The sequence below is a fragment of the Gopherus evgoodei genome, chromosome 1 (genome assembly GCF_007399415.2).
Source record: "Gopherus evgoodei ecotype Sinaloan lineage chromosome 1, rGopEvg1_v1.p, whole genome shotgun sequence".
In the NCBI taxonomy this organism is placed as follows: Eukaryota; Metazoa; Chordata; order Testudines; family Testudinidae; genus Gopherus; species Gopherus evgoodei.
The window spans coordinates 165,621,450-165,649,206 of record NC_044322.1 but is presented as its reverse complement, the minus strand read 5'-3'; the positions used below and the strand labels follow the sequence as shown (position 1 = coordinate 165,649,206).

Sequence of the window (27,757 nt, the reverse complement as noted above, 5' to 3'; positions counted from 1 at the left end):
ATTGACCAATGTGTCATTCAAGCCAAGTTATTTTGTCAAATTATATATTTTTCTTTAGCTTTGATATGAAACAAAAACTCTTTTTTATTTCACTAATATTTTTTGAAGGATTTAAAGATATAATATATGGGCCTAGAGTGACCAGATATCCCAATTTTACAGGGACAGTCCCAATTTTTGTTTTTTTTTCTTATATAGGCTCCTATTACCACTCACTCCCATCCCGATTTTTCACATTTGCTCTCTGGTCACTCTATATGGGCTAGACCTTCAGCTGGTGTAAATCAGCATAGCCAATCGGTATAGCTCCATAGATTTTAATATACATTTACTGACAATTCCCATTTACACGAGTTGCCCCTGTAGGATAACATTGCTTTTCTGAAGTAGCTAAAATGTCAAACAGCAAGTACAGCCTAATGAACTCAATCCTAGCCCTAAAGTCAGTGGCAAAATCCCCACTGACTTTGATGGAACCCAAATCCATAGTGTTATAACGAAAATTACCTTTAAATTTCTTCAGAGGAAACAATTCATTTTAAAAAATCTTACAACATATTTAACAGTCTAGTGAAAGCCAATGTATATACATTAATGTATTTTCATATTACTTTTAAGCTCTTTCCCATCAAATAGTTCCCATGTTTACACAGTAGTAGAGATCTCATGATAACACACCAACAAAAACTTTTGAATAGAAAGATAAAATAAACCTTTACCAAAGATACCAGTGGTTGCTCTGTTTTTCCTCATCAGGTACATGGCCCAGGATAGAGGAGATGACATGCCAAACTGTCCATGGTTCATGTTTAAATTTAATATGATAACCAAGAAGTAGCCAGACTCTGCAAAAGACCAGGAAAAACTAAACAAGACCAGAGTGGAGCTCTTCCTTTTCACTTCACTCTTTTTCTGCCCTAGAGATCATTATTTAACACAAGCAAATTGAAAAATGACATGCAGTCATGCTTAAATATGCTTTTTTTTCTTTTCACTAACCAAACTCACAAGAGACTTCACTTTTTTTTTTTTTTGCCTCAGGCACTTATAGACTTGAAATTTTCATTTAGCTACTCATACGATTTTTCCCCCTTACCCAGTTAGAGTGGAAATGGGTGAAAGTTTACAGTTTACAGGTTTGCTGCTGGAAATGAGGTTGGAACTGTTTGGTGGAATATTCTGTTGTTGTTTTTGCTGATAGATTTTCTTCAGGATATATCGATTACTAGTAAAATAATACTAGTAAAATAATAAATAATAATAACAATCATGATTTTAACATAGTGTTTTCATACTCAAAGTACTTCACAGTCATGAACACCATATAGTGGTACCATAATAGTACTTTTATTTACAAAGAGAAGATTATTTCAGGGACTATATTATGCAAGTTAGGGCCAAATAAACCTATTGGAGTCACTGGGACAAGTACTCGCATGAGTCAGGAGAGAAGGATTTGGCCATTACTTCATGCTGATAATTGTAAAACAGCACAAGGACAAATGGTAGCCGGTACCCGTGCAGCTTGCAACTGTACTAACAGACAAAGTTATACACTTTACTACTCTAGAATGCGGAAGGATATTATCCTTCATAGAAGCATATGAATTAACATGATGGACTGAAAAAAAAATTACATCTGTTCTGTCACTATGAAATTCAGTGACTTCACAGAGAAGAGCATAAGTGCTCATGAAAATGTGTATTTGTGAATTTCTGAAAATGTTAAGCCAGATTCACCAGTACATTCCCCTTCTTTTGCAAGCCAGATCTAACACTGCTTTGTGTCACTGAAGTGGAGCAAGGAGGCAGAGCCTACCAGTGAATGTGGCCTGTTGACTTCACAATGTGAATTTATATTGCACTGTATTTAGGGTAAATCATTTTTTGAATGACACAGACACTATTAGCACAATGAGTGTGTGGTTCAGGGAAGCAGTCATGAACTCAGCAGCTCACATGGTGGTTGACATTTGATTTTTGACTTTTTTTAAAGAAAGGGAATTTTGACTAGAAAGCTAAACATATTCCCTATTTGTCTTCACTTAATCTTTTGTGCTTCATTTCTCCATTTGTAAAATGGGGAGACAATTATATACTGTGGTGACAAGGAGGATATAAGTATCTAGATAAGCAATGGTAAATTGCACCTGGAAAACGTCAGACAGGCTGAAAGGACATTGCTTTAAGGAGACAGTAAAACAGAACTTCATCAAGAGCAGGCCCTTAGGGCCAGATCCAAAACCACTGAAATCAAAGCGAGGCTTTTAATTGACTTCAGTGGGCTTTGGATCACACCCTTAATGATAACCATACAGAAGACCACCTTTGGACTGCACTGCTGACTGGGTAGCAGCCCACATTCTGCTATATAAACATTTCTAAGGACTTCTTTTCCTTTTTTAGGAAGTGTATATGATCATTTTATCATATCAGGATTTAGGGTATTTTATTTTTTTAATAGCATGGAGAAAGTAACTGCTCATGTATTGAATTTTAAGTTTCAAAATATTGTCTCAATCCTTGCCGTCATTCAGAATGTGGTGCCTTACTGAAGTCTATTGGTGGGTATGTGTGTATGGATTGAGGCAAGCATTAGGCCCTTAGATTTATTATGGATTTGTCACTTACCAAAATTCATATTTAAAGTCGAAGCCACTGTTGAGTTTTTATATATGATATAAAATAAAAATGCTTCTTTGCAGCTGTAATTTGATGTAAAATTTCAGCTAACAGATTTTATGACCAATGCCCTGATCAAACACACACCTACATTTAAATTAAGTATAGTTTTTTAAACTCTTGTTACATATCAGGAATAGCACCATAGCTACCACAAAAGATGCAACAAATTTTAAATTTATGGCTGGCTAAACCTGATATACAGATTTGTGTAGCAGCTGTTTGTCTTTTCATCTCATACTGACCAGAAAAACAAGAAGCATTATTATTTTTCTTCTTTATTTTAACAGTCTTTCTTAGATAGCAGGAAACCGATCTTTACAAGCAGTGCACCTAATTTCCCCAGGAAAAAAAATGGAGAAGGGGAAAAAAATGACACAAAATTCTACAGCACAACCTTTACCATCCTAGTCTCTGTTGCACAAGCTTGTGTTGTAACATTATTCAACTGTAACAGAAGGACTGGGAGGGACCTCAAGCAAATGTTTCATCAACTGCACAGCAAGATGTTTCCTGGGTTTTGCAGACAGTGGTTCAGTGAAGGTACAATAATCTCTGTTGCTGACCAGATAAAGCACCCCTGCCAGCCACTATCTTCAAATGCTAACAATATGGATAAGATTCTTTCTTTCCATGCCATTGGCTCCGAGCTCTCGCAATTTACAGATCTTTATTACTAGACTCCTTCATTCATGTTTATCAGACAGTTTTCATCTTCCTTTTCCTAATGTTTGTTACCTCTCTATCAGAGTTTGAGCATCTTGTGTACATTTACATGAAGATAAGAAATGCTGGGGCTGCACAATGGACACCTTTGTTGTCACCAGAATGCATAGCCGTCTAGGAAAAATGGAGTTCAGATTGTTAATGGAGTTGAGTTTTTTTTGTTTTAAAATTTGTCATTGTTATATAATGTTTTTGGTTGAGCCTGGTGATATAGTAAACTGAGTAGGATTTGAAAGACTTTTACTTCGATTTCATTTTATTTTGTGGTTTCTGCTATATAGAGGAAGCTTCCAATTCTTGCAAGAGAAAATTTTCACCCCCCATTAAATGTGCTTTGGCAGTCTTATATATGAGAATGAGACCCCAATTGTATTCTTATTGCCTCAGACGTGCTCACAAGCCCATAGGCCCCATCTCAGATGTCGGCAACAGAAATGACATGGGCAGAAGAGAGGTGATAGTGGCATTCTTAATTCCTATATATTCACAGGGAAAATCTTTTTTATGCTAATTCTAGACCCAGTGCATATTTAAGTACAATAGGATAAGACAGTCGTTTCAACATTTGGGACCTAAGTTTCAAAGGTGCTGTGTATCTGCAACTCTCATTGACTTCAGCTGGAGATGAGAGTGCTCAGCACTTCTGAAAATCTGGCCTTTGATAATGTTTTCACTGAAGATGGTATCACAATAAGCAAGGGCATGGCATGCAGTTTACAGCTAATCCACAATGGTTTTCACAAATTATTTCCTAAAGCAAAAATATACATGCCAGGTTAAAATAAGAGGGAGTAACAGAGAACAAGACTGTCCTATCTTGTGGTGCTCCATTTGTATGCATACGAAAAGCAAGTACTAAATAGTGGTGGATTCAGGTTTCCAATCTGACGATGACATTAGCAAAATATCTTCAAAGTTTTGATCTTAAAAATCAGTCAGTTAACAAAAACTGGTATTTTCCAAAGTCACACAGTATTTTAAGCGTCGTCTTAGACGTCTGTTCTCAAAGTTCAGAGTCACCCTAAATCTATTTATTTACTTGTAACGTTGATGTTTAATCAAAAATGTTATTGGGTTCTATATAAGAGTAACTGCATGAAATTCTATGGCCTGTGTCACCTAGGAGGTCAGAGTGAGGCCTTAATCGTCTCTTCCAGCCTTAAAATCTATCTTAAAAAAAATTCCAGAAAGATTATCCAAGATGGTATTGAGAACCTTACTTTCTGGTAAAAAGTATTTTTAGGTTTCTCTGAACTGAGCTAAGTGAATTACATATTTTAAAATATAATTCCAACAAAAAGACAGGCAGGTAAGAATAAAACAGGATGTACTACCTGTCCTGTTTTCAATGTACAGCACCATCTTTAACTGGCTTTGAACCACTGAATCCTTTCTGCAGAGTGTTCAGCAACTCTCCATTGAAGCAGGTTATTTTTCTATATACTAGATCTCATGCATTCTCTGTTGATTCTGACAGGATTGGTAAAGTGCAGTCGAGGGTGGGATTCCCTAACAAATACATAGAGCTACTGTGTAAAATCCTAAAGACAATGACTTTTTTGTTGAGATGTTTGCACAGGCTTCCACTGTGCAGAAACTGGGCACACTCTTCTAAGAGGCCACGCCTTGAGAGACAGTCTGAAGTTGCAGATGTTTCATTTTATTTATTTTTTGGCATCTTACTAAATATTTAAAAGTTATCAAAAGCTAATATTTTGGCAGGCTCTTTTTTTCCCCTTTAATGCCTCCTTTAAAAATGGTCTAAGCCGTAAACTTGTTACTTGCAGAAAAATACCAGTATTTCAGATCTGCACTAACACATTTATTGTGTTTCCTGTGAAGAACAACAGTCTGGAACGATGTGCCTGAATAGTCCAAAATGCTGAAGTTTAAGTATGAAATAGCATCATTTAAGCTATATCATGAAAGGCAGCTTCATGTGTAGAATCTACTTTTTTTTTTTTTTACTTCTCATTCTTGCCTTCATGGCTTCTGCTGACCATTACTGCAGATTTGCCCAGAAGCAGGAAAATATTGCTTCAAGTGCAAATATCGGCCAGGAGGGGGAGCTCCTTAATGATCAGCCAGGCCAGCAATCTCCAAATCAGCTAGCTGTATCCACTGCCAAGTGACAACTTACTGTTCGTCTCAGAGCATCTGGCCAACCTCTACATCTCTTCTTTGATGTCTGCAGAGACAGAGCTCTACACTGACAAGTAGTTTCCATCTATCCTCAGCTAACAACTATTACCACGAGAGAACTGCTGTGCAATAATATACAAGTGGTAAGCACACATGTAAACACACACACACACACACACACTTTTCTCAAGCCAAGCTTAAATTCAGTACACAAGATTTTCTGCTTATATCAAACAAACTTAACCTGTAATCGCTGAGGTACCAAAAGACTGAGATAGGGTTAAAGTCTGCTGGGACAACTCCAATGATTTTACTGGAGTGATGCCAGCAGAGAACTTGGCCCATAGAGTCAGAACTGTCACCTGAACTGATTTAAAATAAAGGTAGCACTGATGTGCCTAAAGAAACCTCAACATGGTCAAATGTGGAGGCTGCAACTTTATTATCCTCTAATATCAAACCAGGGCAAATCACCCAGCAGGCTTGTTCTTGTATGGTTTTCAAATGGCACCAATAGCCCCAGGCACCCTCAAACTGAGGGGGAGTATAAAGGCCATGCCCCCTCTACACCCTTAGGTCAGGTAAGAGATCCTGACTGGAATCCAGAGTCCCAACCTTCTCCATGCCAGAAGTAGAAGAGATAAGAGAAGCCACAAGCTGCATAAGACATAGAGGCCAGGCCACTATTGCCCAAGCAGGCCACTGGGTTTTGGATTCCTTCACTGGTCCCTTTCAAACCCACCAACTGCACTGGAAATCACCAAAGCTAGGACAATTGTAATTTAACCCCTCAAAACCAGAGCTCCTGGATGTAGAGTGCAAGGTGAAAAAACTCACACAGCAGCTCACCAGTTTTGCCCTATGGGAAAAATCCCTTCCAGACACCAAAACTGGGAACCAGCCTAACATCCAGCATTGTACAGATTTAACAACCTTTTGAAAGGTGGAAAGGGTAGGGCTGAAACAGACAGCTTCCCCACCCAGGAAAAACACTGTACACTCTTTCATCCCCGCCCCCCACACCAGATGGGAGCCAATCATTTGGTCCCACACCATCCCTACTGCCCTATGGCTGCAATGGTATGTGGGACAAGCCCTAGAGCCTGGACTGGGATGCAGCATGTAACCCCCCATGCTATGTCGCACAAGAAAGGAGGTGGTGGGGAGAACTGTCTCCATATGCCTGAGATGAAGAAATGGAGGGGGCATGTGGGCCATGTGCCTCAGTTGTTCCATCTGAGATGATGCCCCAACAGTATCTTCACAGGCCCCAGCTCCACCAAAGTTCCCTCCTGGCTAACAGGCCGGGTATTTTAAAACAGAGCATACTAGTTATTTAAGAACCTTAGCCTGCTTGTTTCCTCAAACTGAAATTTTAAGGAGGGGCCACATCACACAGAGCAGCCTGATGGATTTTGGATAGAAAATATCTTGTAATCAGAGAGGGATGACAAGTGTGCCATCTGCCTCTAAACAATGCCCCTCCATGGCTTGCTGTGAGGGCTGAACAGAGAGAGTCACAGTCAAAATTTTATTAGATAACCAATTTAAAAAAAAACAAAACTACACAGCAGGTCAACAAGGGAGAGAACAAGTCATGGGATATGGGAGCAAAGGTAGAAACTGCCATATTCCAGTGAAACATCTTGAAATGTGATTTACACTTATAAGGCTTTATTTTGGCTTTTGTATTAAGGGCCTGCATTGGAGAAAGGGGAGGCTGTTCCATCTCAGCACCAGTCTCTAGAGGCATTCTGGCTGGCTCAGCCTGTATTCTTCTGGGAGTCCATGCCAGAGAGTGAGTTGAAAGGGGGAATGCATGCTCCCTTCTTTGCTGGTCCTACTCCACTGACAGGTGTGGAGAATGCTACTGCTATTCTCCCCAATCTCACATGCTATGGAGCATCTAGTTCTTATTAAAGGGGATCCGGCCAGGTCGTGAGATTGCAGACGAATTCAGACTACCCAGAGTGTAATTGCCTTTAGGTGCTTTACACTGCAAGACCTTGTTCTGTGAAAAAGCTTTCCCACAACAATCAAAAACAAAATCCCATCCCTCTCAATCCTAATCCCTGTCCCCCACACAAACCCCCATAGCAACCTACCAAAATAGGGTCCCCTACAGCCAGGGAAGGGAGAAGAACAGAAAGCTTCTTGAAGTCCACTAGGGACCTCACCATGCATCCCTAGTTTATCTACAAGTACCTATGACAAGAGGAGCACAAGAACCTAGACTGAGGATGCCCCTTGTGAAGTTCTGTTAGGGGATGAAGGACTGGTTGTGCCCTCCTCACATAGCCTGGATCTCCAAAGACTCACAGAATAGTCTTCATGGTTATTCTCAGTGGGAGACTCTCTCACTGCTATCCAAACTTCCTAATTCCTTTAACAGCTGCCTTTACCTGGCAATCCAGCATTTTCACAATTTCGTACCTTCTACCACTCTTTCTGCCCCTGTAGCCTATTCAATAATGTTGATTAGGCTTCAGGGCAGAAGCAGCATTTTGCACTTTCTTCTAGGGCAGGATTTCAGTTGGGGAGAAAGCTCAATCTTGCTTTCTTTAATAATTCAAATGGCAGTATTGTGTGGATACTCTTAACTGCTACTTAAAAGTAATTAATTGATTTTCTGACATATCAGTTAACAATGTATTGCACTGACATGAAGTTGTGATTTTGCTGTTGATTGGGCTAGATGACTAGATGCATCATACTCAGTTCAGGAGTTTAGCTTAGAAGTCTCTAAAAATATTGAGCTATAAAAGGAAAGGCATTTTACAAATAGTGTTGACTAAAACTTGAACCCATATGCAACTTTAACTGTTCTCAAATTAAAGTATTGCATTGTTATTGCAGTGGACTGATAGTATTTAAATTTAGAACATCCAGTAGGTATGAAAACACACACACTGAATTTAAACAAGAATGATATCTACAGATGTGTTTTCTGTATCACACACACACACCCCTGTACTGAGAGAAGTTACTGAAGTTTCTATATTGTTTATGATAAGCCTAGTACTCCATCTGAAACTCCTGAATGCTGAAGACATATATGGATGACTCTGAAGCACCAGCAGAAAGAAGGAAGACAAAGAGATAAATCCTGGGGTCAGGAGATGGGCTATATAGACTTCAATCTCTATTGCAGGTCATCACTTCCAATCAACCCCAAGTTAGCAGTGACTAGAACTTGTGCTTGTCTCTATAAATATGTGCAGCAGTCACAGGGTTAAATAAATTGTATGAACCAAGGCCAACCTTTTCGAACTTGGTATATAAAATTAGGCACCTATACTAAAAGAGATATGATTTTCTGCACCTTTAGCGCCCCTTGACTTCGATGGGATTTTTTTCACTAACTGAAAATTAGGCCCCTGTTACTTAGCTACCTAATCCTGGATTCAGAAGTTTACTTTAAGGTACTCAGGTTTGAAAATTTTGGCCTGAATACACAGTGGGGAAGATCCTATCAGAAATATTTTCACTTGTTAGGGATGATGTTACATTAGGAACATAAGAACACCCATACTGGCTCAGACCAAAGATACATCTAGCCCAATATCCTGTCTTCTGATAGTGGCCAATGCCAGATGCCCCAGAGGGAATGAGCAGAACAGGTAATCATCAAGTGATCCATCCCCATTACCCATTCCCAGCTTCTGGCAAACAAAGCTAAGGACATCGTCCTTGCCCATCCTCCTAACAGCCATTGATGGACCTATCCTCCATGAACGTATCTAGTTCTTTTTACCCATTTGTGGCTCTGCTTTGCTCCATCATGTGTAAATCATACAATCAAATGCCTAACTTTTAAAAATACTTCTGATAATACTTCACACTACTTAGTATAGATTTGCCATTATCTTCAAAGTGATACCTATTCTCTATCTTTTGCCCCGGCTTACACAACAGCTTACACAACTTAAAGGAACAACTCAAATTTGCCTCCAAATTTAGACTTTTACAAGCACAAGCTATTACTGGCTATGTTATTTCTTTTCCATGTTTATTTCAAGAAAACCCTCCATTTTTGGATTTACTTGATGCTGCCACACAATTTCCAGTTTGCCACAGGTTTTGCACTGCAATGCTACAAAGCCTGGGGCCTTGTGGTAGAATGTAGATCCATTCGGTCACATAGTCCCTGGGTCTTAAGCCTATATAAGAAAAGTGCTTGATAGAACTTGAGTTGTTAATACATGCTTCAGGTTAAAATTTTCTCCTACAGTTTTAGTAAGTCATTCTTGTTAAGAAGATGCCAACAGCTTCCTGCATTCCATCATATACCCAGCCACACTGGCCACTGAACCAGGAAGCCTTCAGCCGCTAATAAACTAAATTCTCCAAGACCGTCATCCCTGTGAAAATATGCTGATATGTGAACTTTACTGTGCATGCAATGCATAGAACAGAGCTTAACATAGTGAAATATGAAATAGCTTAACATTCAGAATTATTTATTATCAGTCTTTTCCAATGTTTTCTTTTGGCTGCTAAAAAGCTTTGAATTACCAGACATTGTATCCTGACTTACTTAAACTTCAGAAGAATGGTAACAGGAGAACCAAGGCAGATTCAGTAATGCATATTCTGTGAGGTGTTTAGGTTAAGAATAGATGAGTTCTGAAAAAGAAGAGAGGCCATAAATAATTAAAGTCCCTCCCTGTAGATGGGAGAAAAGTAGCAAGATTTTGCTGAAGTCACTGATTGATTTTCTGACACAACTGAAAAGATGTGAAAGCAGCCACTTGGAGTGCAGTGTCAGATATGCAATCCATTGTTAAATGGAATTCTGCATTTTAGTTACTAACACAGCTTGTGTTCCACTGATGACACTATTATAGAGTACACATCAAACCTAACAGAAATGAAAGACTGAGGAAAATATAGGCCAAATGGACAACTAGATGTTTGAATTAAAAAAAACAAAAACAAAAACCCTAACAACCCAAAACAGAAAAGAGAAGTGTTGCTTTATAAACAAGGTACTGTTACACTGATGGGGAAACTATATTCACTTCTATTTACAAGCAGTTTATTGCCTTGAATATCTGATTTCATATATCACTGTCATTAATAGGAGATAGAACACTGAACTAATGAATTGGTCACTAATGAGAGAATCCTTTCATTTCTTCCTTTTTCAGTACAAATTCAGATACGAAAAGATCTCTGTTATATGCAAACAGGTGAAAAAAATTCCTGTGGAGTCACACCTTATCATGTATATCCTACAACACACTGCCTTTTTTATATTATTCATGTCAATCTGAATTAGAGGTCAAATGAACAGAGCATAGGCACATCTGAGCTAACAGCAGTATTGAAGAGAAACATGGACCTCTTAAGACTACAATATATTGTTCATTATGAAGTCTTCCTTATTCCACTTTTTTTCACAGTGCTAGAATTTAGAAACTGTATATTACTAATGTATATGCAGGAAGGCATAACTCTGTGTGCTAAACATACATTCCCCCAAACCCAACATTTCATATGGTGTAAAGGGAAGGTTTTGTTTTGTTGGTTGCCTTCACCAATCACGGTGCACTGACAGCAAAATGAAACTTACTAGTACATTTGATCTTTAGTATCTGGTCTGGTGTTTATATAGCTATTTCGATGCAATCAGATGGTGCATGATGATAAGCCTACTTTACAAAATTTGGAGGAAGATGTAGGATCAAAAGGAAAAGGAGAAAAAGAAATGAATGGGCTGTGTACACAGATTTATACTGGTTAGTAGACTCCAAAATGAACTACAAGAAGCTATTATATAAAACATCAAAACTCTACTGAACTATATCGAGTTTAACATGTTTGAATTATTCCTGTTGAATCCCTGGAAAAGTTAGCATGAGTCTTATGATAGTCTTTCTTTTCTTCATACAATATCGACTATTAGTTATTACTTGTTAACCAGTGCCAAACGGTTAGTATTATGCATGACACAAAATAAACCAGTCTCTGTCCTGAAGACCTTACAATCTAGCAGATTCTTCTACAGTACAGGGAAATAGTTAATTGAAAGTGTTGTGTGGGCTCCTCCCTTCCCACTCACAATCATACAATATCCTTGTGGTTCCTACACAGTTACACACATGAATATGTAACATTAGGAAAACATTTAGGGCTTGATTCTTAATTACACAAAGGCCTCTTTGCTCTGCTCTAGGAACATAATGTAGCTTATAATCCATATTAAGACTCTTGTACATTGTCAGAGTGGCGTAAAAGGGCCTTAGATAAATGAAAATCTGACTTTTAATGTACTTTAATATGATTGAGCAGGGGCAAAACCAGAAAAACCAGCACTTAATGAGCAGCCACCTTTCTGCAGACCAAGAACGAGAGTTCTATGACCACCAGTGGTCCACAAAGCACAGCTTTGGAACCTTTGCAATAGGGAAAGAAATGGCATGCACTGGAAAGCCTAGAGGGAGAAATAATTTATAGTGTTGGGGTATTTTAAAATGTTCGTTCACTTCTCCTGGGCAACCCGAAGAAGAGAGGCTTTAGATGGGACATGAATGCTGAGAAGGTGGGACACAGTGAAGTAGGAGATGGAAAAAGATATGAAGATGGAAAGAAGAAAAGACAAACAGGACACTGACGGCTGCTCTTGATTGCTGACAAAATAAACAGGCTAGGAGAACACATTAGTGGCTGTGTGGACAATAAGGTCAACCAGTGAAATCCTGGACCTATCGGCAAAACTCCCATTGACTTTAATAGGGCCAGGATTTCATCCAAGATATTTAAATGTAACACAGTGGACAATGGGAAGCCAATGAAGGAACTGAAAAAGGTGGTGATTACACAATCTGGTAATATATTATTAAAATAACAGTCACATCACATCACAGTATATGAGAAGAAAATACTCAGAAATTCTTCTGTCTTTTTGCCATATCCTGTCATTTGTCTATATCCCAAAGTCCTCTTGACCTCAGTCAGAATTCTGTAATGGCTGCTGAGTATTAGCATTTGGAGTCCTGCTCTTGCTCAGGTGACTGGGGCAAGAAAATGAGTTTATTTGTCTTCCCAGGACTTCAAAGTGCCATGGGGAATCTTGGTTTTTCCTCCTCTCAGAAGGGAGGCTAGTAGAAAATACCACATGAACAGAATTTCTGGTGGTATTCCAGCATTCAGGTAGCAGCTGACTAACAACAGGAAATGCACACACAAAAAATTGGAAATAAAAAAAAGGTAAATAGTAAACGTTAAACTTATTTGAAAGTTTGATTCTCATTTAATTGGGCCAGTTCACCAACTCTACAGAAAAGACAGGTGCAAAGTAATTAGCTAGTATCACATTATTTTAACTTTCAACATCAGCACTATAAATAAAGGGAAACAGATAAGAGACTTGCTAGTTAAATCTCATACTGGCTCTGTAGGATCTGTGTATAATTATTTTACAATACCACAAAGTATTGTGTGTGTGGGGGGCATCATACAAACCCTCAAGCAAATAGATCAACTGGTCTATTTGTGTAAGAAAGGATTTGCTGGATTGGACCTTGGGGCAGTTGCTGAATGGCATGCTTATCTAGAACACAGAGAGCCAATCATTTTTGAACAATTATGACAATAGATAAAAGCTAGACAGACTCTGATTTAAATGCCTGATAATAAAAGCTTACACTGAGAGATGGTCAATAAAAGCTTAGTAACAATAATAAAAATTTAGTCTCAACTCTACAAGAAAATGCATTAGATGTGAACACGGCACGATATTGTGATACTGAGGAAAAGATGGGTGATCCATACAAAAGTCTGTAATCTATTTCCAGTGCTACCAGGAACACAAAACCACTCTCTGTTTATCAGGTACCAGTGAGATTGTCTGAAAATAAGTGAGTTTGATGGTTTCTGTTCATTTCTCAATGGTTTGTATTCTACCACATATCTGGCTCATTTCCAATGGAGCCTAACTGTTGGGGAAAAAAATCATTTACCAATTAGCATGGAGATAAAAATATTTCCGTCTCCAATTGGGTGGTCTCTTTTACAGCTGAAATGAAATTAGATCCAGGACATGGCAGGTAAGTCTTAGGTTAAAGCTCATAATACTGAATATAAAATTCAGTTTGGCCTGAGACAACTATTATAGAATTCTAGGAGACACTGAGTTTGGAACTTTGCACACATATGATTTGTGAAATACAAAGTGAGAAGTATTATGATACAGAATAAAACTTGGCATGTTGATTTGTGTTGCCACAGCATTTCTGCAAGTCTTGCTACTTTAATATGACATGAATTATGTAGCTATAGACTAAATATACATTACACATATGAGTCAAATATATAGGAAAATCCAACTGCTGTAAAAAAACAACCTTCAAATCATAACTTTAACATCAGTAACCATGGGGCAGATTATTATACCTTTATTGGTGCTGAATAGTAAGGGTATTCCATTAATTTCAATTGAACTTCTTTTCAAGTAAGTATGGTAAGAATATTGCAATCCGTCTCAATGACAGTTACTTTTCACTAATGCAAATATGACTTTTCGTGGCCTCAAATTCAGTCTCAGAATTTTGCCCTCAGTTTTGTGCATGTTGCACAAACACAACCAATCAGAACAAAGAAAAGTTACACAAGTTACATATGCTATATATAAGTTATAAGCATGTGTTACCAGGCTTCGCTCCAAAAGGATCTTCTGGAAACACTGCTGGTAGGCCCCCTCCCTCCTAGGACAGCAGACATTTGTATGGGAAACCACTGGTAGCCCGAAGTCGCTCCCACCAGGAGAGATTCTTGTATAAAAACTACTGGTGGCCTACATACCCCTCCATCAGTAGGTCCAATTTACATTTGTTGCCCAGTGCTACATGACCTTTTTAACTGCATTAGGTTATGGTATGAGCTATAGGACCTATCCCTATGTGATTTAATGCAGGGCAGTATGAATCAACATTTAAAGCTGATTCGTTTTTTAAACACAGATAGAAGCAGGCAACTGATATGCCAACATGTATTTTGATGTTATCCTTCATTAGGTAGCAGGCATTCCACTATGGTTACAGCTTTTATATGTGTACAGTCAACACTCAATGAAAAACAACAAAAGTATGAGAAAGTATTTGAAGAATGCTTGTAAATGGTGGCTCAGTAGACTTATGATAATTTCTCTGATGTACAAATCCCTGCTCCTGAAAGCACAGAATCTTTTAGCAAAATCTAAGTGATGCAAAAGGTCAGCAGTTTGATCTAGGTGTTAAATGCTAAAGAACTCTGTTGAATACACACAGAGAATTACTGACGCATAAGTGAAAAAAGTATGTGAATTCAAGCATCACAGACAACTTTACTCCTGCTTTGCAAAAGAATTTAAAAAAAAAGCCCTCATAAAAATATGATCCAATTACAGCATTGGGATTCATGGAATTGCACAGGCATAGAAATTCATGTACAGTACTATATCGTCACAAAACAATTCTGAAGAATTAAAGGGCTCCTTACAGATGCTCTGACCTCATTTTCCCTTACCCCTGTGGGCTGCATACTGTGGGCTAGCCACACAGACATCTGTCGGAGTTGTGTGCGTGACTCAAAGGTAATATATGGCCAACTGGTTGTTAAGGTCCCCTACTTGGCTAATTGTTACTGCTAACTTGAAGACAGGTCTACAATGAAAAAAATATTCATGAATGTTTTGATGATTTCTAACTAGAATTTTGCTCCAGACATGTTTGTAGCCTCCTTTTGAATTAGCTTTTTCCATAGACACTTGTGTAAGATCTATAGAAGCCTAGAAGAAATATTTCCGAACACCAGCAGTAACCATTATTTTCAAGGCTAGTTCTTGAAGAGAGCATGCAGTACTACTGTCAGTGTCTGCAGTCATTAATACTTTTGCTTTCTAATGAAAACAATGGCATGTAGTGTTCTGAAAGCCCAGCACAGTGGAAGCTAATGGTTATTACAATACTGTATGTAAATACAACACAAATTTGCCAGGTTTCTTGCAAACAAAGTGGTGCGTTGGTAGGCAACAGCAGATAATACATTCTGCAGTACAAGCAATGCAAATCTAAAAAATTTAATGTGTGGCTTTATTGTGTAGGTCTTTGTGAAGCAAGACGTAGGGAAATTCAGTTTCTTAGATCAACATCCCAAAATTCATCTGTCCCAAACCAGGTAGCTTGATGCTATCTAGTTCTAACAATAAACTTCTATATAAAGTACAGTGTAACATAACTTAGTAAGTGAGCCTGACTTACCCTTATGAGCCAGAGTTTACCTGGTCCTTGCACATATGTGCAAGTGTGGGAGACGGTGTTAGAAGTCTCTCCTTCCACCTGTGCCCGAATGGCTGACAAGAATCACATTGGGAAGCATAGTGTCTATTCCTCCTAGCACTACCTAGGCAATCAGTAGATGTACAAAAATGGGGAAGGCTGAAGCGCAGTGACTTGCCTCTCTGTCCCTACACATGCCTGCAAAGTTGGGACCACAGCTCGGGTAGCTACTGTTCTGGTGTGAGTGCCCCAAGAAGAATTCTGGCTGAGTCGTATCATCTTCAGCCTCATTGCAACCCCTCTACACTTTCACTGTTTAAATAAATGATTACATATATACATATAGAGGCAGGTTAAGGCGAAAACTGAAAGTACACCTAGCTAGCTTTGGAACATTTTCAAAGTAATATGTGCTCCTTGGGTTTAGCTATGTGACTTGTATGAGCATGAGGTGCAGAGTAGAATCCAGAAAACATGCATGGTGTGGTTGTAGTAGTTTATGGATATAAATAGCAAGGATTCTCCATAGTTTGAGACCGTAACTCAGTTTTCAGAATTCATATTCCCCATTTACTTTATGCTGGAGGCCAATATAAAGAGCACCTGAAGTTTCATAATGAGAGCATTGAGTTTCTGCTTTTTAACCAGCGTGCTGTGTGGTCCAACAGAGAAGGCAGCAGTTCCATTAAAGTTAGCTTAAGAAAAAACAGGAGTGATTTGTTGACAGAGCTTAACAATAAGGATCCACATTTCCTTCACCAAGAATAGTTACTGTCTGTTTTGTCACTTTAGAAATGTGATTTGCGGGGGCATAATTTTATGAATCCACAGAGGGAAAATATAAAATGCATAGAGAAGAAACTTAAGCTGAGCCGCTGAATGTTTGGAATGAGCTGCTGAACTGTTCTTAGAATACTCTTTACATTCTAATGTCTCCGAGACTTCTTGCAAGCAATCTTTATCTTTCAACCTGCTCAATGCCAAGGGGCAGATGAGACGGTCAGACAGCATCTTAGGTGAAATGTTGTAAGTTTGTCACAGGACTTTATGTAATTTCTGAATCAAAACCAAAGCACAGTAACAGATGTGAGTATATAAAAATATGCAGATTTTGGATGAAATCCTGGCCTTGTGGAAATCAATGGCAAAACTCCCACTGACTTCAGCGGAGCTAGGATTTCACCCACAAATTGCAAAAATATCACATATTTAGAAACAGAAGAATTGCTGCACCAGATCAAGAATCTCCCACAACCTAGACAAGTGGGCTATGGAGATGTTCTCTCACGCTCTCCTTTTTTTCCATGAAAAATTCTGAAAGATCTCATTTTCATTCTTTTACCAAACTTAAATAAATTTTAAAACCTTTATAACATTTCTTGTTTTCTAGCCAGCCCTATTCAATATCCAGTCTCCAACAGTGTCCAGTCCCACCTGCTGCAGAGGAAGGTGCATAAAGCACAATGATGGCAGCTGTGGAATGGACAAGGCCAAATACTAGTTTACTGTATGTCCAGAATCATAGATTCTGAGGTCAGAAGGGACCACTGTGATCATCCAGTCTGACCTCCTATATAACAGGGGCCATAGAACTTCCCCAAAATAATTCCTGGAGCAGAGCTTTAGGGAAACATCCAATATTAATTTAAAAATTGTCAGTGATGGACAATCTACCACAGCCCTTGGTAAACTGTTCCAATGGTTAATTACCCTCATTGTGAAAAATGGATCACGTTATACCTTTGGATCACGTTATACCTTTCTCGGCTAGACTGAAAAGCCCATTATTAAATATTTGTTCCCCTGGTAGGTACTTCTAAATTGCAATCAAGTCACTCCAGAACCTTCTCTTTGTTAAGCTAAACAGATTGACCTCTTTAAGTCTATCACTGTCAGGCATGTTTTCTAACCCTTTAATCATTCTCATGGCTCTTCTCTGAACCCTCTCCCATTTATAAACATCCTGGAATCAGGATTCCAGCAGTCGTTACACCAGTGCCAAATACAGGTCAAATAAATACGTTACTCCTGCTTGAGACTTCCCTGTTTATGGATCTCAGGATTACATTAGCTCTTTTGGTCACAGTGTCAGCTGATTATCCACCACAACCTCCAAATGGCATGGGTTTATATACTCTCCAAAGTTGTTTGTTTGTTTGTTCTGATAATTCTATGTAATGTAAGCATGGAAACACCCCTCCTATTGACTTCAGTAGAAGCTGGACTGGTCTCTGACAGCATTGTAGAAGCCCCTGCAGTGGGTGAGTGAGGGCATGTAAGTACAACTACCTGATCTACATTTATCACGGTTTCTGTTCATATTAATCAGAGATAAACTGGTGAACACAGATGTAATATAAGAGACATTGTGCTTACTTATTTTATACATTTGTAATATCTACCCAGAAAGCTTTTTTTTAAAAAAAATCCTGTCATTTTCATAAAATGTTTCAGATTAGTGAAGATCTTGCCTATATTTAGCTTTTATGGGAGAAAGGATAAAACATAATCAACTGTTTAAAGGATAAAACACAAACCACATGAAGCACTGAAACTTGTTGGCGAGAAATCTAACAGTAGTGCTTGGTAGCAACCCCATCTCCTGTGGAGCAGATGTTCAGGATTTTACATGGAAATAGAAACTGCACTAATATAAAATGCTTTAGTGACTGAAAAACTGATAAATGTTAAATGTTGTCCTTCAGCTAATGACACTATCTTTCTGATTGCCTAAAGATGCCCTAAGAAACACTGGGGTGGAAATATAAAAAAAGCAGCAGCAGCAGCAACTAAAATATTGACAGATTAAAAAAAATCTAGTAATATTTCTCTGCCTTCAGGCATCTTTTAGTACAGTCTGAATGGCTAACTATTGCCAGCAATGGGGAAAAAGCTGGATTGCAAGCACATGATTGTAAAGCCCTGGAAATATTAGGCTCTGGTTTTAGTAGAGCCATATATAACATGCTATAATTTCAATTTAAATATTTTTGTCAAAAAAGCCTGGATTTACAAATGAATGTTTGTGTTGTTACAAGTAGGGGACATTACAAAACCTAAGTTTTGTTACAAAAGGTGGCTGTTTCACTTCTGATCTTGGGGGTGGGACTATGGCCTGATTTTTCACAGATAACTTCAATAAGAGTCTCAGGGGTTCAGCACCTCTGATAATTAGACCATTACATTTTAGGGTAACTAGACAGAATGAAGATGGTAGCTGTATTGCACCTTCAAATCCATAAGTGCAATGTGAATTGGAGTGACGCTCTGAGATCAACGGTTCAACATGTTCTTACAGCTTGAATTAATGCATTGGGCTGGATTCAGTATGGGGTATGCTTATTCAAAATAATCATTTTGTTCCATCCATTTGTAAAACAGAATACTGGTTTAGAGCTTGGATAAGCACTACTGACAGTGTGGAAAAACATTTTTTGTGTGTCCAGCGAGATTCCGTTGGTTAAACTTACCAAAACAAGGACAGCTGAAATGCCACAGCAGACTACATGAATTTTCTATGTGGGTGTTCACGTTTTATATCAGCATGTGATACCGTGCAGTTTCATACAAAGAAAGACATCAGTCCCTGCCACACACGCCCAGCAGCCAAACAGATGTTGCACAGAGCCCACATCTCACTAAAATTTTCCAGTAGTTAAAATAGAAAATATCAGGCCAAATTTAGCCTCCTCAGGCTGATAGTGCTTTCACTTTGATTCAGTTATCCTGACATATGGCTTCTCTCCCCACCCCCTCTTCACATTTTAAACTTAAATAGAGACAATAAATTTAATATAAATATTTGTGATCGACACCAACAAAAAGGGTATAGAAAATCAAGGAAGATGCTTTAAAGAGCAGATCAAAAGTAGGGAACAGTTTAAACTCTCATTAAAATCATCAGGAATTTCTCAGTGGTGTGAGCTGAAGAAGGAGAAGGAGCCTTGATTTAGAATTAGCATCATACTATGTAGCAATCTGCCACTGGATCAGGAAGGTGTGGTAATGACAAATGGACCCGTGGAATCAAAAATCTATTTTACATTTTCTTATTTCAAGTTGGATTTAACAGATTTTTGCTGAAAGTAGAGAAAAAAATGAATTCCTTCGGTGTCTGAGACACTGCATTACAAATTTCAGCCTCGAGCAAAGTGTGTCCATCCTTATCCCCAAGTAAATAAATATGGTAGCTAATAATACTGAATTGTGTATAATCTGAAAATGAATTTAAATCATATAACAGAACTGGCAAAAAAAAAAAAAGATGAAAAGTCTCTCCTCCCCTAACCAAGTTCCAATATTTGTATGTATGATTGCTACTGTTTTGTCCTTCTGTGAAGGTATGAAAATTCAGTGAAAAAATTTAAGCTATATTTTCTGCACCTCATTTTCAATGTTTTCATATTTGATGACTTTTCCCCCCTTTTATCATCATTATAGCAATTTACATTTATATGGCACTTTAAATCCCAAAGGAGCCTATTGAGCCTTCCAGAATAAAGAATCATTTCACCCTCACCCTCACCCCCGAAGAAATGCAATTGCACCTGAGGAGGAATGCAGGAACTGTTTAATCAGGATAGTTTCACACAGGAATAAATTATCCAACAACCTAGAGGGGGAATTAAGGTAGGCATAATGCAGTTACCCTCACTGGAACCAGGGCTAACCTAGCTTAGTGCCAGGGGATCTTCAATGATCAGTCAAGCGCACATGACCTGGTTCTGGTTCTCATCACAATATGGCAACTCTAGCAACACTGCACTCCTTTAAGCTTCATACACAAAAATTACCAGCAAAACTAGGGGCAGCATTTTCCTACTGGAGGTCTGTTACCCAAGTCTGCTTACCTTGCTGTGCTTAGTTTATTAAAGTTGATGAAATCTCCATTCAGTGTGGCAAGGATGAAAATATAATGATGATAATTTATCTGCAGTTTTATGGCCCGATGCTTAAATAAGTAACATAATATCAATCATTTGCATTCATAAGTCTTTCTTCAATCTTCATGTTTTCCCTTCCGTTTGTTTTTAATTTAATGTAATGTGACCAGCTGGACATAACGCATGAAAGAAGCATGATACTGGAACATTCCATTCTAAGATTTTTTTTTCTGTAAATTTTTTTTCTTAGGTTTCATTGGGATCCAGACAATACTTAATATCTCAATGCTCTGAGACTAGCGTGAGATGGGACTTATTGTCTGAATATGGTGTCTGAGAATGTTGATAAATTGAGAGTGCTGAATGGCTGCTGGAGCTTTAATGATTTGAAATATAATTAATAATAGTAGATTCTACTTTAGCTTAGGTTCCAAATCCTTCAGATGAAAGGAAAGAAGAACATGTGGTCTACCATGTGCTATGTATTCATCTGTCCTTGAATGTCCCTCTTAAATGTGTTCTGAATTAAAGATATCTAAACTCCATGAATACTGTATTTTATTTTATGTATCCCTTAGTAACCAAAAATAATCGGAAGTGATAAATAATAATGGCAACACAGTGGAACCTGCTTTTAGTGAACTCAGATATGTTGAAACTCTGCCTGTAGTGAAGAGGAGTGAAAGTGCCAAATTGTTCATTGCATTTCCATGGAATTTCTTTCCATCTAAGGGCAACACTCATGCTAGGAGAGTTAAGAGATTTGGTTTAGGCCCCTTAGGGCAGAATGTTTGCCTTCTCCATACCATAATGAATAGGGTGTTTGGCCCCCAAAACCAATGGATTCTTCTACGTATCTCAAAATAAAGGAAGAAGGCCATCTTAGTTAAAAAAAAACTGACCTGGTTTAGAGGGAAGCTATAAATCTATATAACAAATGGAAGAAAGGGGAAGTTGATAGTAATGAATATAAATCAGAAGCTAAAAATTGTAGAAAATTGATAAGGGAAGCAAAGGGAGCACAAGGAGAAATCTAAAGTCAGCAGAGTTAAGGACAATAAGAAGGACTTTTTGAAGTATATTAGGAACAAAAAGAATCCTAACAATCATACTGGTCCATTACAAGATTGAAATGGTAGAATTATCAATAGTAATGCAGAAAAGGAATAAGTGTTCAATAAATATTTCTGTTCTGTATTTGGGGAAAAAACAGATGATGTATTCATATCATATGATGATAAAATTATTTCCATTCCACTAGTATCTCAGGAGGATGTTAAACAGCAGCTACTAAAGTTAGACATTTTAAAACAGCAGGTCTGGATCATGTAAATACAAGAATTTTAAAGGAGCTGGCTGAGGAGTTTGCTGGACCCTTAAGGTGGATTTTCAATAAGTCTTGGAATACTGGGAAAGTTTCAGAAGCCTGGAAAAAAAAAAACTAGCATTGTACCAATATTTAAAAAGGGTAAATGGGTTGACTCAGGGAATTACAGACTTGTTATGATAACATTGATCCCGAGCAAGATAATGGAACAGTTTACATGGAATTTGATTAATAAATAATTAAAGGAGGGCAATACAATTAATGCAAATCAACATAGGTTTATGGAAAATAGAGCCTATCAGATATGACATCTTTTTTGATCAGATTACAAATTTGGTTGACAAAAGTAATAGTGTCGATGTAATATACTTAGATTTCTGTAAGGCATTTGACTGGGTACTGCATGACATCTTGATGAAAAAACTAGCAAGATTTAAAATTAACATGGCATACATTAAATGAATTAAAAGCCGACTAACAAAATGTAATTGTAAACAGGGAATCATCACTGAATGGATATATTTCTAATGGGGTCCCACAGGGATCAGTTCTTAGTCCTATGCTATTTAACACATTTATTAATAACCTGGAAGAAAACATAAAATCATCACTGATAAAGTTTTCATGACACAAAAATTGGGGGAGTAGTAAATAATGAGCAGGGCTGGTCACTCACTGATAAGGAATAAAGAATGTGGGCCATACTTACACAGTGGAGAACTCTATCCTGGGAAACAGTGACTCTGAAAACGATTTGGGTGTCATGAGGAATAATTAGTTGAACATGAGCTACCAGTGTGACACTGTGCACAAAAGGGCTAATACAATCCATGGATGCATAAACAAGGGAATCTCAAGTAGGAGAAGAAAGGTTTGTTTGCTTCTGTAATTGGCACTGGTGCAACCACTGCTGGAATGCCGTGTTCAGTTCTGGTGTTCACCATTCCAGAAGGATGTTGATAAATTGGAAAGGGTTCAGAGAAGAGCTCTGAGAATGATAAAAAGATTAGAAAACATGCACTCCAGAGACAGACTCAAGGAGTTTAATATATTTAGTTTAACAGAGAGAAGGTTAAGGGGTAAGTTGATTATAGCCTAGAAGTACCTAAATGGGGAACAAATGTTTAATAATGGGCTCTTCAATCTAGCAGAGAAAGGTATGACATGATCTAATAGTTGGAAGTTGAAGCTAGAACAATTCAGACTGGAAATAAGGCATAAATTTTTAATTGTGAGGGTAATTAACTATTGGAACAACTTATCAAAAGTCGTGGTGGACTGTCCAACACTGACCATTTTTAAATCAAGACAACGTTTTTCTAAAAGATCTGCTCTAGGAATTATTCTGGGGAACTTCTATGGCCTATGTTATACAGTATGGTCAGACTAGATGATCACAATGCTCTCTTTTGGCCTTGGAATCTATGAAAACAAGAGTTGAGTTGGGTTGGGTTTCCAGGGAACTTCAAGGAGGAAAAGACCATCCAAAGAGAGGCTCAATGCCTTTTGTACAACCTCTGATTGCCATGGCAGCAAATCTCTATAATATCTTGAACTGTGATCTGCTTAGACTTCATAGTTACACTGGTTTAATATTTGCCAGCATATGGACAGAAGATATTTTAGGAAGAGATAAAGGTGACATGTTTCTTTGCAAATTTTTTTCTAAAGTAGAATGAACCAATGAGTTGAGTTACAGGAGGTGCCATTATGATGGATTGTAAACAAAGTCATAAACTGAGGTGGGCTTGAACAAAGACCCCACACTAGGCCTCCTTTGAACTTTGGAAAAAATGTAGCTCCATCACCTAACTTTGCAGTTGGGGCCCATCTCTAGCTATAATAATTTGTGGTCTTCAAAGACATTATGTGAGAGATGCCAGTTCTGATATCCTGGCTAAGTTCTTATTCTCACACACTCAAATTTCTTATTTACTGTAGGTTCATTTGGACAAGTTCTTCTTCACTTCCTAACCTACAACATCTCTGGCACTGACAAATTACCCACAAGTGGCTGCATTTTATCATTCTATAAAACATCTTGGGATCTGGTTCCTATGGATGAAAGACAGTACAGAAATGTAAGGCATTATTATTTTACAAATACAAGTGTCTCAGATTTGACACATCTCCATTTGCATACCTCTTGCAAATAGATTGTACATTGGCATAAATTATTTGATGGTTTTACAGCCTAAAGATGATGTTGTATCTTTTCCACTTCAGTATATACATTTAAAAAAATGTCTTCAAGACATCCAGATATCAAAATAAATGTCCTTTTCTTGACTGAGCAACTGATCTTTTTATCTCCCAGACTTTCTTTAAAAATCATTACTTCTGCATGTGTGATGTTATGTTGATTACAGTAAAACTAGAGAATTCTCTTAAATGTCAGGCTGTCTACTCCACAGCAAATGCTTCAGTGCTTTATTCATTCAAACTCTTTTTGAAGGTCACTTTACTAAAACCAAATAACAGTAAGATTAATGCAGGGGTTCTCATTCCTTAATGGCCTAGAAAGCTAATGATAATTTTATTGTTTGATGTTCTGCTCTAGACAATGATTTTTGATGGTGGTGGAGGGGGTTTCGTGAAGATCAGGGATGGATTATTTAATGGAAAACATATGTAGTAACTTAAGCCTGGTAAGCTAAGATTGTCTCTGTATCCTACAAAATGATGCTAAATCCTTTGATTTATGTGTGGTGTTCTGAACCACACAATATAATTATCTTAACCATTGTAGAGAATGAAAAAAAAGCACTTGAGTTTACACATAGAATGCAACCCAATATTTAATTTGCACACATGATCAAAACTACATTAATTGAATTTCTGCTAAGATTTGCAAACTTTCCCTCAAACTTCAGCATGACAAAATCGTTAACTAATCACCGCAATAACCACACTCCATTCACTTATCCACAATGTTTTACTATAAACACAGAAGTTTCAGTTTCTATTCAACATTTCTTACGCTTTCAGTGTTTTTCTTTCTGGTTGTGGTGCAAAGAAACTCTTCAATAATGAAGATTTTTGTTCTAAGTACAAAAGTTGATCTTCTACAATTCTGTTTAGGATTATATATTTTCATAATTAAAGCACTGTCCTAAAAACTGTGACCGAAAGATTAGTAAACAGGATTGTTTTTATGTTAGACAATATTATGGGATTATATGACAAACAAGAACTGTCTAAATTGGAGCAGCAGAAGTGCAAATAGGTATAAATACAAATTTTGCAGGCACAATTTAGAAGGCTCATTTTAAATGTTGTTGGCCTATATGGCACTTAGCACACATGGTTTTCTTGATAAAATTGGGAGTGAAACTGAATGGCTGGCTCAAGTCCACAGTTTGTTTTAAGACATAGGATTCCTCTTGGGCTCTAAAACGTAGGGATCCATGATTTTGTTTTTTTTAATTACACTTCTTTCCAGACTGGATGTAAGTTTAGTGATTAAACTTCCCGTTTCCTGGTCTATGCAAATACATGCCAATATTAAGATGAATGAGTTTATAACTCATGTAGAAAAATGAATAATAAATAGTAAATTGTGTGATCAGAAAATGTTTTATGGAGAACTATGAATAGCAGTTGGGTGAAATCACTCATTTCAGATAGAAATATTTAAACAAAGACACTGGTAATGAACCCATCACCACAGTAGTCTGCAGGCACTGAGGTTATTACTACACAGGGCTAAAAAAATTGCAGCTGACCCAGGCCAGCCAAGTTTTGTTTTTTAAAATCCCTGTGCAGGCATACCCTGAATGTAGCAACAAAATGGCCAGTCCTACACTAGTGAAGACAATCAGAGTTTCTACATTAACTTAATTGGCAATAGGATCACCCCATAATACTGCAATTAAAAGGAGTCTACAGTTCTTAGCTTTATGAGCACTATCTCTCACTATCAGTCTGATCCAAGCCTCATTGACTTCAATCAAAAGACTCCTATGGACTTCAAATGGCTTTGGGTCAGGCCTTATATACAATAATGAAACAGAAAAATGTGTTTTGAGCTACTCTTTTATCCTATCTATATTTGCAGATACAGCATCAAAAGTGAAAAAAACAAAACAAAATCAAACCCTACACTGTACAATGTGCATATTGGTGTATATGTTGCATTGTGCATTAATCCTTAAACCTGATAATTTTGCCTTATTTGGCAACATCAGCTTTCCTAAGTATCTGTGCATTTGGCAAAAATGGATAATTAATCAGCTCTTGTTTTAAGAAACTCACAAGTTTACTGTTCTGAGCTCAGAACTCCAGAGAAGCATTTACTGATAGGGGCCCCAATTCAGCAAAGCACGTAAGCATGTTAAAGTTAAAATTTTGCTAAAGTTTCATTGAGATCAATGGGACTTTTGCACATGCTTAAAGTTAGACATGTGCTCACATGCTTTCAATAGCAATGGACTGCTGAACTGGGGCAAAACTGTGAAGATAGATGTGCAAAGGCAAACAAAGAAAACTGCTTCCCAAAAAGTCCCCATCACATTTCAGGACTACATGCTGGAGAGTTTGTTGCATTTATCCAGTACAACGTGTTTTGAAATAAATTGTCCATGACCTGCCCTTTCAGGACAAGTCACTATTAGAGGGTCTAGACATTGACATTTTTCTGTATCACAAAACAACTATATTTTCCTGTGTAAAGAAAGATGGTGGTTACTCTGAAAAGTTAAATAAATCAATTAATAGAAGTCTCAAAATTGTGCAGCATATAAACTTGCACAATACTTAGACCTTTCCCAGAAGTGTTTCGCTCTTTGATGTCTTTTTTAAAGTTCTGGTTTAGAATGTGGTAAATTTCTTATGTTTGAAAAGCAATTGTCACACTGCGGCGCATGTGAGAGGAAACAGTACAGACCACCCCAGTCCAATCCTTTATGTGGACATTTAATCTCCTTCACCAACATCAAAGCCCTTGCTCTGACATCCAATTGGATTGCCGCATGTGAGATTTTTAGTTTGTTTTCTCTCCTCTCCCCCTCTCCCCGTCGTTTGCCATACTTCTTATTATATTATTATTAAAAGGGATATTTTTCTTCCTCCTGAAAAGGCTATTACTCTTCCATTTGTATATTTATAATGGCTTCAGACACTTGATTTTTCTCTTCTGTGGTGAAACAAAACCACTTCAGGAACTATGGAAGCTAAGGATTTAAACCTATCTCCTCCCCTTTGCATGTAATGAGGCATAAGAATGAGAGGACCTGCTGGAAAAGGTACATGGCTCCCCAGCTGTTTCCAGTCTGTTGCACCATCCCTTCTGAGAGGTGGAGCTGGGTAGCAGTGTGAATCTGAGAGGGCGCACAGGCCTCTAATTTCATTAAAGCAAAGGATCAGTGGGATTAGTGTGGGGAGAGGGAGTAGCCTGCAGATTTCAGGCCATCTATAAGTATGTTAGGATCTCTTCTTCTGTGCCTTTCTAGTCACATCTCCAGCCCTGGCAGTAAATACCTTGCTTCCACTGACCAGCTCCCAGCCTGCTATGTATGTCACCCTCCGTCTTCAGCAGAGGAAATTATTACCTCACTCCAAATGATGCTGCTCTGAGAGGAGAATATACCATAGTCACCATTCCCCAACTCCTCTTCTGCCATGAATCACTCTGATTGGACATTAAGACTGCAAAGAGGACAGTGGCTATGATGTGTTGGGAGATGTTGCTAATCCATAGTTGCCTTCCTCACCTGGTCCCTGATCCCATTTGTGCAACA

General features: G+C 37.9%; 1 protein-coding gene across 3 annotated transcripts in view; it reads right to left on the bottom strand.

The window, feature by feature from the left end:
- Positions 1 to 27,757, bottom strand: part of RUNX1 (RUNX family transcription factor 1) — a 204,281-nt gene that overhangs the window by 106,290 nt on the left and 70,234 nt on the right. Inside the window, exon 1 of one of the 3 annotated variants that reach the window (XM_030578286.1) lies at positions 10,088 to 10,106. The exons of the other annotated variants lie outside the window; for them this stretch is intronic. The gene's annotated coding sequence lies outside the window, so the exon portion shown is untranslated. Of the gene's footprint in view, positions 1 to 10,087; positions 10,107 to 27,757 lie in introns of those variants that run through there. 3 annotated transcript variants of the gene reach the window in all.